Source organism: Prinia subflava, chromosome 14 (assembly GCF_021018805.1).
Source record: "Prinia subflava isolate CZ2003 ecotype Zambia chromosome 14, Cam_Psub_1.2, whole genome shotgun sequence".
In the NCBI taxonomy this organism is placed as follows: domain Eukaryota; kingdom Metazoa; phylum Chordata; class Aves; order Passeriformes; family Cisticolidae; genus Prinia; species Prinia subflava.
Genome location: NC_086260.1, coordinates 5,269,264 through 5,286,245, shown reverse-complemented (window position 1 = coordinate 5,286,245; position 16,982 = coordinate 5,269,264). Strand labels below are relative to the sequence as shown.

The following is a 16,982-nucleotide window of genomic DNA, read 5'->3' as shown; positions in this document are numbered from 1 at the left end:
TGCTTGGAACCCAGGAAAGCTGCAGGGGGACAAGGGACCTGGCAGCACGAGAGGAGAATCAGGGATGAACAGGAAGGTTGGTGTGAAATCAAGTGATTTCCCCCAGGAGTGGGTTGTTTCTTAGCTCTGAGCAGGGCAGCTCTGGAGAAGCTCCGGGCAGCAGTGCAGGAGAGGTGTTGATGGAGAGAACAAGACATCCCAGATCTGACCTTGCCACCCCGGCCAGCCACGTGTGCTCCATGCAATAAGCTTTTCATAAAGCTCTCAAGCTGCCCCAGACTAATGAAAGAAGAAGCAGGACAACCAATAAAAGTGAAAATGAAGGGTGCATTCCTTTCGGCAGAGAGCTACAGCCAACCTCTGCTCCCCTGTCTGCGTGAGGTGATAAAGCACCACAGTGACACCTCCATGGCACTGCAGGCTGAGCAGGTGGAGCTGCCAGTCCTCTGTCAACATCTCCCAGGAACTCTCCTGTTACACAATTAATTAATGAATAGACAAAGAAAGAAAAATCCTGCAAATGAGCACAGTTACAAAATCAGGCACATTTCATTACTATTGTAATGATTTTCCTACATGGCTTCTTATCACTCACCGAATTCAGTGCACTTTGTCATCACAAATTAAGATTTAACTGCACAATAAACAAGCTGCAAGCAGTTTGAAGTGCCTCAAAATCTACACAGATCAAACACACAGACCTATTTTTATTGACTATGTAATACTGACATCAGCCTTAAAATGCCATTATACAGGCACACAAATTTAAGGCCTTAAATCAATGGATTTGCTTTCAAAACTTTCCTTGGACACACCTGATGGGAGGAGGGAGCTCTTGGAGCTAACCAGTGCTTGAGGAAAAAATCACAGGCCTAAACTTTATAAATCACTGGTCATTTGTGCTAATCATCTGGAGGTGCTGTCTAAAGGTTCTGTTTTTCAAATGCCACGGTGCAGAGTGCCCTTCCCTGCAAACCTCCCCAGAAATCCCAGCTCTGCCAGTTACAGTTGCTGCTTTTGAAACTTGGGACCATCTGTATTTGAAATGAGCATTCTGTACATGGTTATTTGCATCCCTGCCATGCCAAGACACGCCAAACACGGAGTCCCAAATGTAAATGCATTCTGCCTGTATGGGTAAAGACTCAACACACTGATACACAACATACAGACAAAAATATTTTCCTGCTAAGATGTGCCTTGAGTCAGGTGCAGCCTGTTTATTTTGTACTAATAATAGCCATGGAATTAACAATTAATATGGTTACAAAATTGATGTCTACACAATAATTCTCTCAAAGAAGTGAAAATACATTAAAATCATATACTTTTGTTATTATTTTCCACTTTTTACATTTATGCAAAAGATAATTAATACATGTCATAAAAGCTCTTGAAGCTGTTTTTAAGTTTGGGGTTGTTTTTGTATTTGTGTGTTTTAAAGAGTTTTCACACTTCTTTCTGTTTTTCCTGCTGACACTTCAATCTCCTCCTCTTGTAAATATGAGCTTGTAACAATAAATAATGTTTTATTTATTAAAGATATAAACAGGAATCAATATAAAGCAGAAAAGCCAATCTCCATGAAGTTTCTCTCCATACTGACTGAAATTAGTTTTCATATGAAGATTTAAATATGCACCTGGTTGGCATTTGAGCAAGAATAAAAATAACATGCTTTAAAAAATGTACTGGTTTCAGCCAGTTCTAGTTAACTAAAATAGGTAAAATCAATGACAATCCTTAAAAATATAAGTATTCTGCAATGAAGAACCTGACACATCTGAGAACTGTTGTCTAAATTAGCACCAAAGAACTCCAGAAATTGTAATATAAAGTAGGGAGTTTTTTACTTTTACAGTCAGGTCACTTTTAGTCACAACATTGTTGATTTGGAGATAACAAAAAAAAAAAAATACCCTTGATTCTTCTGTAAATATATTCTGCTTGGAGAAGTGCCTGTATGAATCACACCAGGGAACGGCAGTGCAAGCAGCCCACATCACCCTGCCCTTTGTTTGGATTGTCAGTTTTTCCTTTTGATCTTTCTTTGCAGTTGAGGAACCAAAAATTGATTTTCCCAGTTGAACTAAGGTAGAAAAAGGACAATGTTTTATTTAAGATCCTTCACTCCTGCACATAAGCCTATTTTTCTTTATATACAAAAGAAACTGTCTTTTTGTTCTTGTAAAAAAATATTTCCAAGTGGGCAACGGTCTCAGTGTGCTGACTTTGGATTCATAACAGGGGGAAGGTGTTTAAAAATCCAAATACTGGCCTCCTGCAGAGAATCATACCTCAGGGATCTTCAAGAGCTACAGAAGCTGAGCTGCAGGGAAGCAGGTCACACTTGTTAGGTGTCTGCATAAACCTAAGCCACGAGCAATGTTACACTCAAAACCTTGTTTATGGGCAAAGAGAAAGCACAATTTACATATTTAGACACGTATAAAGCCAAGACTATATTGCAAATATACCCATGAGATCAACAATGTAGGTGCTTTTTTTTAAATTCCAGATTTACCTATTATAAGAACAAGAATAAATGCTTATATGGGAGGAAAAAAAACCCTATAATAATGCAGTTAAAAATGTGACACAACTATTTCCTAATTGCTATATCTTTTCCTGGTGTTATGCTCATCCTTCCACTGCACTTCTGCAGTTTCATTCTGATCCAGGGCTGTTCTTTGTTGGAGTTCTCTGTTGGGAGGAATTTGGTGTTTGTTTTGATGGCTCCTTCTTCCTCACTCTTTTAAAATGAGCTTTCTTCCTACTGGTCCATGCTCCCCTGACTTTACTGTATACAGTGAGTAGTAGGGACATCAGATACCAGAGACATGTTTTAATCCACTGTGAGACCAAAATTTTTGAATTCACTACCTAATTTCCTTGATTTTTTTTGTTGTCATAACTTGTATTACAGAATAATGTGTTGGTACTGGCAGAAACCAACATTTCCTAACACGTGCAGGTATTATTGGTACTCTTGGACCACAAATTTCCTGAGTTATTTGCACAAGTTCTTATTAAGTCCTTGAAGAAATCCGAGCTCACAAACTGCTGACCTGCCCTTGAACCTCCCAGGAAAGCTGAGGACACACAAATGCCCTCTGAGAAGCACAAGAACCTCCTGCCAATTGCAGGTTTCCCAGTGTTTCCTTGACTACTCCAGTCTTTTTAATCTCTTTTTTCCTGTGAGCTTGGGAGGGTTCACACAGCTTTGCCCAAGCATTTCCCTTGAATCAATTCAGCACCTGACCTGTCACACTGGACCCTGCTCACAGAAAATTCTGTGTAATTATGACCCAACAGGATGCAGTGAGGCTGCTGGAACCCTGGGCACTGAGAATTTCAGACTTTCTGTGCTGACAGGCAGTGACCCCAAAAAAAACATTGCATTTGACCTGTGTCCTTGGAAAAGGCTTCCAAAATTGAATGATAGAACTGGGGTTATGGGGGTGCAGTTTGAACAGAAGTGTGTAATATCATAGGGTGGAAAACTTAAAAGAGTTTAAGGTCTTAGTATACAGCAATATATTTAAGGTAAGATGGAGGTTTTAGGGTGGAGGCTAGTCCTTCTTTTTTACATTTTTTTTCACAAGTCTGGGTGTTATTTTGTAATTGGGTAGAAAAATCTGCATTGCAGGCCATGGGTGGTTGGTTATTGGGTTAAAAGTAAAAATAATTTAGGCATCATTTCATAATTGGGCAGTTTATCCTTAAAAGGCCTTGTAAAGAAGAGATAGAGGTCATTTTCCCCTTTGTTAGGTAGAACTCACAGCTTGTGAGACTGTAACACAGATAAGAATTAATAAACATCTGAGACTGAACATGAAACAGCATCTCTTGAGGATTTAATCCTGATTCCAGCAGGAAAAAGAAGATAAAAAAGCAACAGCCAACCACTGCTAAGCTGGAACCCATGGAATGAAATCTGTGATTCTCCTTAAGATATATGATCAGTTTGAGAACTTGGAAGGAGCAGGGAGGATACATAAGAAAAGCAACTTCTAGTTAAAAGTTAAAGACAGAGAGCAGTAAATACATTTACATAGCACAAGGCTCAATTATTGACAGCACTGCCCTGTTTAATTAGAAGCCCACATGCCTTTCTCACACACCAGCCCCTTCCCAGTCCTCTGAGGGAATACAAACATGCTACCCCCCCAGTTTTGACTTTTCTGAAGTTTCTGACAGCTTGGCATTTGTCCCTCAAGCTCCAATCACCACCTCAGCAGCAAAGATATAACTATATACATTAAAGTTCATGTTTTACAGGTTTCATAACATTAAATTAGCCTAGAAAATGAATATAAAAGCAAGAGAGAGCTTTTGGGTTGGTAATCAGCATTTGCAGGAAAGGATGTATCTCAACGTGATGTGGAAACCAGCAAAGCTGTTTCATTTAGGCCTCCTGCAAGTTGAGCTCTGTGGGGATTTTGGAGGCAGATATTATGCTTGGAAATTTGAACTCTACATATTTTAATGAAATTGCACAGTCTAAACACCACAATGAGTGAGCAGTCATATCAAACAGTGGAATTTGGAGCTTTCTCAATTCCTCACATCTAAATGGAGCTTTTCTGGGTAAAGATGTAAAATAGTAATAAACACCAACTTTGCAAAGACATAAACACCTTTTGCAAAGAAGGAGAACGTGCAGCTGATTTAAGTGCCTTGAACCTGTGTTGAACCTACGAAGGGACTGACACAACAGGTGAGTACATCTCAAATTGTCACACTCTTCATTCCCAGGGCTGTTCAGCACCTTCTTAGCTTCAGACAAGCAGGACCATGGATCAAAAGTGTCAGCAGCAGCAGCAGATCACATCTGTACATCAGCTTTATAACCCTGAGTGTGTAGGTTCAGCCAATCTGCCATGGAAATGACAATTATGTGACCTAAGCACCATCCCAATGGCCCCTCCTGTGAACCCACAAAAACAGATGCTCCGTGTCATCCTGCCAACTGTTAAGGCCTGGTTAATATTTCATTAGCTGAAATGAGAAAGCCCACTTCTCAGCTTCTGCAGAGTCATCTCATCGTGTCTGCCTGGTTTACAAATCTGATGAGGTAACAGCTGAAAATAAACCCAGAGTAGTAGAACCTCCTCCCTGTGCTGCTGAAAACAGCTCCAGATTTACTGAAGTGACAGATGTATAATAGGGCAATCTTTCCTTAAAGGCAACATTTTGCATGATGTTTTGTTCATGCTTCTGCCATTTCTTACATTCCAAACTTCCCACTTCAAGGTCAAGTTCAGAACTGGTGTCTAAGGCAGTATAAATCATATTTGTTTAAACTGTAGTCACAGTTTACTCTCAGAAAGTCTCTTGCAGTATAATTTACTTAATAGTACGTAAAGAAGAAGGTTCTAAATAGCTAAAACAATTCATAGAGACAAAACAACATATAATTAACGTTGCCCTACCTGCTGTTAACAGCACTAATTGCATCTTTTCTGCACAACAGAGAATTCTGACATGGAGACATTTTCAGTGATATGCAACTCATGTTCAATTACCCCTGAACCTTGGCCCTTGGAAGTCTCTCTAGTATTTAATTTGACTGGTTTGCTTTGTTTCTTCATCAGCAGAGAGATTTCTGAAGGAATGCTTACTCCAGTCTGTGGAAGTCCAGACATCTCACTATTCACAGGACATGAGAAATTCAATGTAAAACCCAGTCATAAATTGGAACCTATAAATCAAAACTGAAAATAGTCGCAAAGCTGCATAAGCTCAGCGACACAGGAGTCTTATCTTGTAAACCAACAACATAAAATATGAAAATACATGAATTCTTTTCATCTTAAATTTGTAAAATACCTTTTCCATACAAACATCTTTAGGCACCTAACTTGGCCTCTTATGGATCAAAGAAACAACTAAATAAATACTATCTGCATGTGCACTTCAAATAGGAATGTCACTCAGAAGATGAAATAAGCAGGTTATTTATAGTATACATTAATCATCATATTTAAATGGCATATTACTTTATGGCATGAAATAGAAGCCTGTATTTAATTGGGGGAGGGGGGAAGATTGCATAGGAATAGTTTTTCCTGAGATAGTCAAATTTGCAATAATCAGCCTCAAGTCTCTCTTGTTCCACTTTTATTCCAAAATAACCAAGCAAAAGCTGTATTATACTGAAGGCAAGATGTGGAAAGGCCAGGAAGAAAATCAGTCACACTGAATATCTAATGAGCTAAACCAAAAACCTGGATACAAGATTTATCTGTGGAAAGAAGAACAAGAGGGGATGTTTATACAAGAGGGACTTTATATTGTTAACTGTTTATACAGCAAACTCTTCTTGGTTGCCTTTCTCTTCTCTTTCTCCAAAACCCCCAGGGCTGTTCTTAAGTATTTAGAACAATAAATATATTTAAGATTTATAGCCTGAAGTTTAGCCATATTCATCTTACTCAGGTGAGCAGTGCAACTAAGCCCAGGGGAGGTGCAAGAAAAATGTTCCCCTTCATAAAGATGCACGGAAGAAAAGCTGACTTTAACTGCAGGACCAGGGAGAGTATGCCACACAGAGGTAAAATTGTCAACTTCAGATTTTTCTTAATAAAACAAAAATCACTTAAAATAAGTGCATAGCTAACTTCTGGAAGTAGCCTGAACATGATTCTCACTAAATGTTTTTTTTTGTGGTGACATTCTTGAGGGTTAGAGCATCATTTAAAATATACTGTGATGCAGAGAGTCAGATAATATCTCCCAGTTGAATCCAGCAGGGTTACAAAGACACATTTTATATTCATAAATGTGTTGAAATATTTTACTTTTCTTGAACTGCAAATATTTGAAGAAATGTAGACAAACATATTTAAAATTCACAGCACTTTCTCAAATATGAAGTAGCAGATTAACAAAATGTCAGAACATCCTTAGCTTCAAAACTGCTCAACCATTTTAGGTAGAGATTACCAAAAAAAAAAAAAATCACAGCCTCTTATGATCATACTTCTCAATATATAGCTGATACATTCAACTTGTAAATTACTCCCATCTTTAAAGATAAAACAAGCTCTTGCAAGTCATCCTAACCTTTGCAAAATACCAGTTAACATTACCTCACTGGCTGGAAGAGGCTGAGGAGGAAACAGAGGATGGGAATCATGGTATGGAGGCTGGATGCTGGGTGTTCTCTGAGCTTCACATGAGTTGAAATGTCAGTTGTGAGAGATTCCTGGCTTGGTCCAAAACCACGTGCTTTTATAGCAAATGTACAAGTTAATATCCTTACTCATCAATCCAGCCCATCCTAAACTGCCAGCTGGTCCATGAAGACAAAAGGTGTTTAATTTTAACAGGAACAATTCACAAATTAAAAAAAAAGCAACTTTTCCCAATAAATTATATGTAGCAAGTGGATAACCAACAACAGTATCTTTCTGCTGTACTCTCTATCCCTTGGGGCACACTACAGATCAGGGAAATTATCATCATTAAAATCAATTACAAACAATCCCACCTTAGAACTGCTACCATTCATTCTTAGATTTTATTCATCATGATTGTGCTACTAGTCCTTCCACTGGAAAGTTTACATGAAAAGCAGGCATAAGCATCAATTTTGTATTTGAGACCCCTATACATGGGATTATCCACTGGGACTGATCACACAGAAGATGCAGCATTACACAACACAGAGCAACAAACTAGGAAAAGAAGAAAGAAAACCAGAGAAGAATGAAACTTGCTTGCAGTGATCAGCCCCTGAATATTTAGAAGCTGATGGGCATCTAGAGAGTGCAGAAGGAGTGATTTCTTCCCTTTACACAGCTGCTAGTGCTACAGAGAAAACATTGTTGTTTAGTATTTCATACCTCATACATAAAGTGTGTCTAATGGTTCTGATTTTATGCATAAAAAAATGAAAATTTCATGCAGCTGCTTCTCAATTACGCATCTGGTTATTGTTCTGCAGCTGCAAAACTACCTTGAAGAACCATAAAATATGGTGTGACAAGAGTGGAATAAATACCAGCAGTCATCTTGTACCCTCCTTGTAAAACTTTGCATTTTTTACCACATGATAAAATTCCTGAATCATAACTATAACTTCTGTTGTCTTCTTCTTTTATGAACAAAAATCCAGTAGTGTACTTAACACAACTGAAATTTCCAAATGCTCACACTCTGTGGCACACATCATGTTTTGAATTCAGTCCCCCATTTCTACAGTATTTTTGACTTTGCGTTTTACTTTCAAGCAGCTATTTTGGAAATTTGATCAGAAATCCAACACAGAGAACAATAAGTCAGCTCAACATTAGTGTCAAACATCTGAAATGAGATTTTGATTTGTTAGCCCCCAAGCCATTACTCATATTACTATAAATCTATTGAATATGAAGACATTTGGTGACAAAGAATGGTTATAAAATATCCAACTAATGTAAGCAGTCTCAAGCTTGCATTTACTGACTCACACTCAGCATGTAATTCTCTAACGAAGGGAACAGATAAGAAAAACAAAACAATTTGTTTTTCATAACAATGCATTTCAAATTAACTATTTCTGTAATTCCTCGGGAGACAGAGGGTCCATAGAATTTCCATATCTAAAGTATTAAAAAGCACCACAATTTGTAAGTTAACTTGAAACAGAAAGGTTCAGCTTGAAAGAAAACAATACCCAGCGGTGAGCTTTGACAAAATCCATTACTAACTTTCTTTGAAAAAGAATAAAACTCTAACTCCCAGTCAGAGGAACTGGAACTTTCTCTACCTGTTTTTTTTTCTGGCACGCAGGATGCAACACACATGGCATTACCAACAAATGCATGTGTGGTTTCCACAGAAAACACTCAGGTGCCAAGGCTTTGTGTGGAAAACCCTCTCTGAGCTGCAGAGGTGGGATGAGACAAGCAGGAAAGCAAAGGCACAGAGCCCTTGCAGGGTGAACCAAGGATGCTGCACTCCTTAAACATGCAGCACGTAAAAGTTTGGCACTTCTCTGCCAGCTCTGGGAGGCAATTTCTCAGCATGAGACACAGAGGGAGGAAGGCAGCAACAGGGGAGGCAGCACAAGCAGGATTGCAAGGTTCAAACCCAACCAACCCACGCACACAGAGGAGAAAGCAGCACAACTTCAGGGCTCCTGTCCAGGGGAAAGGTCCTGTAGCAGCAGCAGCCACTGAGTGTGAAACCTCAAATAAAATCCTAATTCCACCTTGACTGTGCCTTGTGCAGCTCAGCTTCCAAGGCAGATTAAGCTAAAGCCCAAAAGCAATGTGTGAGGAAATGAAGAATGTCCAGAGAAAGAACTCCTGTGCATAGGTGCTTTACTCCTGGTTTGTTCTGTAGCTGCATCACAGCAAATTCCCCAGGACTTTCTAACAAACTCCCTGGTACAGCACATTTGGTGAACAAAAACCTGGAACACCTTTTCAGCTCCTCTGATTTTCTATGACTGATCTTTTTCACCCAGTAGATGAGGTAAATAAATTGGGTCACTGACATATTGATTACCAAGCCTCCTATGAAGGATTACTTCGACTGCAGCAAACAACATGTTGCCTTCATAATTTTTACTCTACTTTACTATTTTCAGCATTTTTAGACACAAGTGAGAATCTTAAAGTTGTTTGCACTACCACGATATTTGGGAATTTTTTCCAAAAATCAAATCATTGCAACATGGACAAATATAGGAAAAAACCCAATATTTGTAATACTATTTGATAATATTTAAATATCATTTAAACCATGGTTAGCAATCAGTATTTGACTTCTGATTATACACAGAAACATTACTTTCTATGATTGCCAAGTCAAGCAAATGTGGGTCTGAGCAAAGCATTCAGCAAGCAAAAAGCCAGTATGCACACAAATGGCTTTTAGCAGTGCACAACTGCTAAATATGTGCTCTAACTATGCTAAATAGGGTAACAGAGAATGTTTAGCACAAAAAAAAAAAAAAATTAAAAAACGAAGAGCGTTTTCTCAATCAGAACTCATAAGGTGGGAGAAGGGCTGAGAAGCAACGAGCAAATGGGAGGGAGGAGAGGGCTCTAAGAAAAAAAACACAGAACTGAACAAGGGACAGAAAGAGAGTAAAACCACAGACATTAACAAACTCTGTGGAGCTTTGAATTGTTGCATTCAAGGGATGCCTATGAAGACTGCAAATAATGGAGCATTAACAGGTATTTTCTATCACTGAGAAGTGGCTGGAAAATGTAGATTCACTCTAATCTTAGATTTCATCCATCTGACAAGGCAAAATCCATTAAGTGGAAGACAGAAATACTCATGCTAGGTAACACTGAACGTGGTCCAAAGGCAGCTCATCCACCACCAGTTTTCTATTAAATTTAAAAGATTGTTTTCTAAATACTTACCCATCTGAGAATAGGATCACATTAGTCAATAACTTACAGCATTATTTTGCCTGAAAGAACAGTTTCAGAAAGCTATAATTTAAGTCTAAGGAAGTTTAATAAAAGCTGTCAGAGAAAATAAGAGGACTTGTGGGAGAGCTGTTCCTCACCAGCGAGCAAGTTCTCTGTGTACAGCTCCCTGGAATGCTATTGCAGCAACACAGGATTTTTTTCAACATATGCAGAAAAGGATAACCTGAGTGGCTTTAAAAAATAACTAGTTATAACCACTGAGTACATGAGGGTTTTTGAGAAATAACTCATTATGCACAGGTGAAAAATTATTGCTTCACAGTGAAGCACAGAATGGAAAGAAATACAGAAAGCACAAAAATGCTGAAAGAAGCAATTCTGCTACCTATCCTGATGGACAGAAACAGAGAGGAAATTAAATCACATAAGCAAGTCTATGATAACAGTATAAAAAGGTCAGCTAAATAGCCAAGTTTCTCAAATAAAACTTTATATAGAGGGTCACTCTGTACAGGATACTCATAGAACAGCTCTTCCTGGTGTAACAAAAAAGGACCTGAATTCACATTTCAAATATCCTCAGAAACATCAGCTTCAAGGATGTTTTTAATTTTCCCCAGCATAAAAGCTTAGCTTAAATGCAGACAGCATTATCACCAACAAATTCTTCACAATCTACACAAAAAGGACACTACCAACCTAAAGGTCAATTTTTGATCCCTTCTAAAAGTAAATTGCTTTCAAGTGGTTTTCACAAGTACTAGAGAGGGGAATTTTCAGATAAGGGATCTCAAACAGCATTTAAAAATGCAGTCTTCTCTTTAAAATAAAAAGCCATGTGAAGAAAAAAACTTCAGGAGCTGAGATAGGGAGACTGGTGCTCACATGACCAAGAACTCTTTCAATATTCTAAAAAATGGTGAATAATAGGTGACAGGTAAATGACCTCATGAAAAGATGCTTCAATAAACCTTTTCTGTTCTTTATAAAATACATGTTTACCTCTCCAGCCTGATATAAAAAGCAAGCCTTCAGTCCAAAGCCGAATTTTATGAGTTCCCTCATGCATAAGCAATAGAAATAGGACATGCAAAGGCTATATTTTGTTGTTGTTGTTTTTTGTTTTGTTTTGAAGAGTGAATAAAAACCTTGCTCTCAATTGAACTGCATTTCTCTGTGATAGAGTGTGAACACTGCACCTGACTGATTCCTAAATGTAATGAAACACTCTAAGTGGCCATTGCTTTTGTTAAAATTCAGAAAGAGAAACACATGCCAAGTTCCTGGCCTCAATTTATGACTGCCAGCAGTGCCAGCCACCTCTAAGTCCTCTGCTGATTCCAAGAGCCAAATGACAGTGCACAGCAACCCCCTCCAGCATAATTACCACCCTCTCAGCCCTGCCCACCTCCCAGTTTGAAATGAGGGGTCCTTAACAACTTCTCCATCAGGCAGAGCACAAAGAGCAGAGCACGAGACTCAAGGGCTTCTGCAGGAGGAGCCCAGAGCAAACAACAGCCCTGGAATGATGCACAGAGCAGGCAGTGCCAGTGCACACACAGGATAGAAGGATAGAAGGATAGAAGGATAGAAGATAGAAGATAGAAGGATAGAAGGATAGAAGGATAGAAGAATAGAAGGATAGAAGGATAGAAGGATAGAAGGATAGAAGGATAGAAGGATAGAAGATAGAAGGATAGAAGGATAGAAGATAGAAGGACAGAAGGACAGAAGGATAGAAGGATAGAAGGATAGAAGGATAGAAGGATAGAAGGATAGAAGGATAGAAGATAGAAGGATAGAAGATAGAAGATAGAAGGACAGAAGGACAGAAGATAGAAGGATAGAAGGATAGAAGACAGAAGGACAGAAGGATAGAAGGATAGAAGATAGAAGAGGGAAGATAGAAGATAGAAGATAGAAGGATAGAAGGACAGAAGGACAGAAGGATAAAAGGATAGAAGATAAAAGGATAGAAGGATAGAAAGATAGAAGATAGAAGGATAGAAGATAGAAGGATAGAAGATAGAAGGATAGAAGATAGAAGGATAGAAGGATAGAAGATAGAAGGATAGAAGGATAGAAGATAGAAGGATAGAAGATAGAAGGATAGAAGGATAGAAGATAGAAGGATAGAAGATAGAAGGATAGAAGATAGAAGGATAGAAGATAGAAGATAGAAGGATAGAAGGATAGAAGATAGAAGATAGAAGATAGATAGAAGATAGAAGATAGAAGATAGAAGATAGAAGATAGAAGATAGAAGATAGAAGATAGAAGATGGAAGATAGAAGATAGAAGATAGAAGGACAGAAGGATAGAAGGATAGAAGGATAGAAGGATAGAAGGATAGAAGATAGAAGGATAGAAGATAGAAGATAGAAGGATAGAAGGATAGAAGATAGAAGGACAGAAGGATAGAAGATAGAAGATAGAAGGACAGAAGGATAGAAGGACAGAAGGATAGAAGGATAGAAGATAGAAGATAGAAGGATAGAAGGACAGAAAGATAGAAGATAGAAGGATAGAAGATAGAAGATAGAAGGACAGAAGGATAGAAAGATAGAAGATAGAAGATAGAAGGATAGAAGGACAGAAGGACAGAAGGATAAAAGGATAGAAGATAAAAGAAGGATAGAAAGATAGAAGATAGAGGATAGAAAGATAGAAGGATAGAAGGATAGAAGATAGAAGGATAGAAGGATAGAAGATAGAAGGGTAGAAGGACAGAAGGATAGAAGGATAGAAGGATAGAAGGATAGAAGGATAGAAGATAGAAGGATAGAAGATAGAAGATAGAAGGACAGAAGGACAGAAGATAGAAGGATAGAAGGATAGAAGACAGAAGGACAGAAGGATAGAAGGATAGAAGATAGAAGAGGGAAGATAGAAGATAGAAGATAGAAGGATAGAAGGACAGAAGGACAGAAGGATAAAAGGATAGAAGATAAAAGGATAGAAGGATAGAAAGATAGAAGATAGAAGGATAGAAGATAGAAGGATAGAAGATAGAAGGATAGAAGATAGAAGGATAGAAGGATAGAAGATAGAAGGATAGAAGGATAGAAGATAGAAGGATAGAAGATAGAAGGATAGAAGGATAGAAGATAGAAGGATAGAAGATAGAAGGATAGAAGATAGAAGGATAGAAGATAGAAGATAGAAGGATAGAAGGATAGAAGATAGAAGATAGAAGATAGATAGAAGATAGAAGATAGAAGATAGAAGATAGAAGATAGAAGATAGAAGATAGAAGATGGAAGATAGAAGATAGAAGATAGAAGGACAGAAGGATAGAAGGATAGAAGGATAGAAGGATAGAAGGATAGAAGATAGAAGGATAGAAGATAGAAGATAGAAGGATAGAAGGATAGAAGATAGAAGGACAGAAGGATAGAAGATAGAAGATAGAAGGACAGAAGGATAGAAGGACAGAAGGATAGAAGGATAGAAGATAGAAGATAGAAGGATAGAAGGACAGAAAGATAGAAGATAGAAGGATAGAAGATAGAAGATAGAAGGACAGAAGGATAGAAAGATAGAAGATAGAAGATAGAAGGATAGAAGGACAGAAGGACAGAAGGATAAAAGGATAGAAGATAAAAGAAGGATAGAAAGATAGAAGATAGAGGATAGAAAGATAGAAGGATAGAAGGATAGAAGATAGAAGGATAGAAGGATAGAAGATAGAAGGGTAGAAGGACAGAAGGATAGAAGGATAGAAGGATAGAAGGATAGAAGGATAGAAGATAGAAGGATAGAAGATAGAAGATAGAAGATAGAAGATAGAAGGATTGTTTCCTTAGGTATTGGTGCTACAGTGCAAGGAAAAGAAACAGCAGGTAAGGAAAAGCCTTCTCTGGCGAAACAAGCTCTAAATTAAGTGAGAATTAGATCACAAGACTTGTGAGTTAATACAAAACCAGCCACATGAGCTTCTATTCCAGGCAAAAACTTGGCTCCCAAGCATTTATTTGTTTATTTTTTTCTGTTAAATAGTTGCATTGGAATTGTAAGGACTTGTTTACAAATTAAGTTTCTTCAGAGAGCAGATCAAGCAACACCATACTGTGCAGCAAAACAGGACAATGTCTTTCTTTCCTTTCTTGAAAACCAAGGAATTTTAACACAAATCAGAAAACTATTGTGACTGAATTCTTGGCACTCTGTAAATACTGCCTTCTCTACAAAAGTTACACCTGAAAATTGCTTAGCACATAGAAGGCATTGAATTCCTTGGGGCTTAATTCTGTATTCTTTATTGTGTACAATAAATTCTTTTGAAGTCAATATTAGTGATGTCATGTTAATTTTTCTTACATCTGCCATTCTTATCTTAGAAGGAAAAAAACCCAATCAGTCCTTTAGTTCCATTAAAAATTCCTTGCAGACGGGCTTTTGTGCAGTTGGTAAGCTTTGAAAGTATCTGAGATAATTAACATTCAGCATACATATTAATAAAAATAGAGAGAAGCAGAGGAAATAAGCAAAGTGTAACAAAACTGCTGATACTGGATAAAGGCAAACCCTTTCAAGATGCATTAACACCTTCCCGACAAGTGAAGACAGCAGCAAAAATCATCTCATCTCTTTCCATTGCATCAACAGGAAATCCAACAATAGCAAAACTGGTGAGCACAGGCCCTGCAGCAGTGAAGACAGCTCTGTCAAGCACAGAATAGTTGGAGAAATTATGAAATTAAATTGTGAATTCCAGACTTTATGCAGACTTCCATGGCAGAAATTCCTATCCCCTTATCTGTACCCCTTTATCACACACATAGACCCATGAGTGATGTAATGATGTAAGACTATAAAGGAAAATTCTTGTTTCTCCTGTATTCCTCAGGGCTATAGAAAGAAGTTCACAAGCAAAATACTGAACCTTTGAGTTTCAAGTTTTGAGAACTTTATCTTATTTTTATCTTTAAAAAACGTTGACGAGCACCTTTTGTTTGAAGAAGCCAAAGTGAAGGACAGCTGCAAGGTGGCACACAGCACCCAAAACATCAGATTTTTGAGCAGGACTTGGCAGGGGAGGTTGGCCTCTCCCCACATTTTACTGCAGAATGCCTGTCTATCAACAACATCCCCAAACTGCCTTCACTGCTTATTTCATTTCATAAAATTTCGTGCCTCCTGTAGGCTGAAGTTTCCTGTTTTCCCATATCTTTTTACTTTGTGTGGTTGCATATTCAGTTGCAAATTGTGCAGATAAACCTGAGTGACAGAGACAATATTAATCTGAGGGATCATAAAGAGCATAAACCCAGCAAAATCTTGGAACAACAATGACCACAGTAGCGAAACTGATGTTCTTGATTCTTACTTTTCAAAGTGCATGTTAGATGTACAAGGACAGCACAGCACCAGAATGATAACGAGGATGTTGTTAATTATTAAGTGGATCAATGGAGTGTCAGTCATTCCAACATGAAATAGATTCCACACCATAAACCACAATTCTTTCATGCTCAGTAGTGCACCGTGCCTGAATGCAACTACATCAAATGAAGAAAGGTACCACTAATTTCCACTTTCTGAAGTGCTAACAAACCCACACAATTAAAATAAAATTTACCTGATAAAGCTGCATGAGCAAACATTTTTTGGTTCTGGATTTTACTTTTGGTTATTTAAACACTGTTTGTTTGTTTTCAATAGATGGATATTTCTGTGATTTGCAAAGCAAGCAAGCTACAGGAGTTATTTAAAATAAACTTACCATCATAAAACAGAGGAGGTTGACTGCCTTTAATGGAGTAATTTTTATCTCCAAATAGTGATAGAGATCAAGAATAGCAATAGTTTTGGACAGGCCAATCCATTTATGAGTTCAATCATGAAGAGGAGAGTTTAAGTGCTATAAGACTGGTGATAAACCTGCCACAGCTTCAGCTAGCATTCCTTGATTTTCTCAGACATCCAGACATGAGGAAACATTCCAATTTTATGTGCTTTGCTTTATGTCCAACTTTTCCAGCTTGTACTGCTAAATGACCGTAACACTTGCATTTAATTTTTTGTTTCAGATATATTTTCAGATATACTGATTGCCATAAGAAGGTTTTGATCACTGAAAAATGTATCACCTTAATGAAGTTCTGGAGATTGAACAAGCCATTATGCTAATGCTACTCAGCTACTCGAGCTCTGATGAGATCTTGGATATGAGTAAGTTGTGTTAATTCACCTTCCAGAGTGCAAAATTGAAATGCATTTAACTAAGTGGCCTGTGCATTATGTAAAGCATAAACCAAAAATCCTGCCTTTTACTACACAATTAGACTACAATAATGTCTGGCCTCTGGCATTTTGATGTTTGATACATTAACAAATGCTAAATGAAAAGAGGAAAACTGTACAACTTTCAAAAGCAGAAAAATTATTTCAGTTAGAACAGATTGACAAAGTACTTCGACACTTTTTTTGAGAGAAAAGCTATTACATAAATTCATTTCTGACCCACATTATGATCTTTTGTTCACCACACCAGAATGAAGATGTTGTCAGAGAAACAAAATAAAGCTCCAGAAGCAGGGTCTTCTCTTTGAGCCACTGTCACGTCCTTTTGTGACGGTAACTCAACTCACCTTTGCT

The 16,982-nt window shown here is 37.9% G+C and overlaps 1 protein-coding gene across 2 annotated transcripts in view; it reads right to left on the bottom strand.

Annotated features, from left to right (window-relative positions):
- SUCLG2 (succinate-CoA ligase GDP-forming subunit beta) overlaps window positions 1-16,982 on the bottom strand; it is a 117,305-nt gene that overhangs the window by 77,804 nt on the left and 22,519 nt on the right. The window lies entirely within an intron of this gene.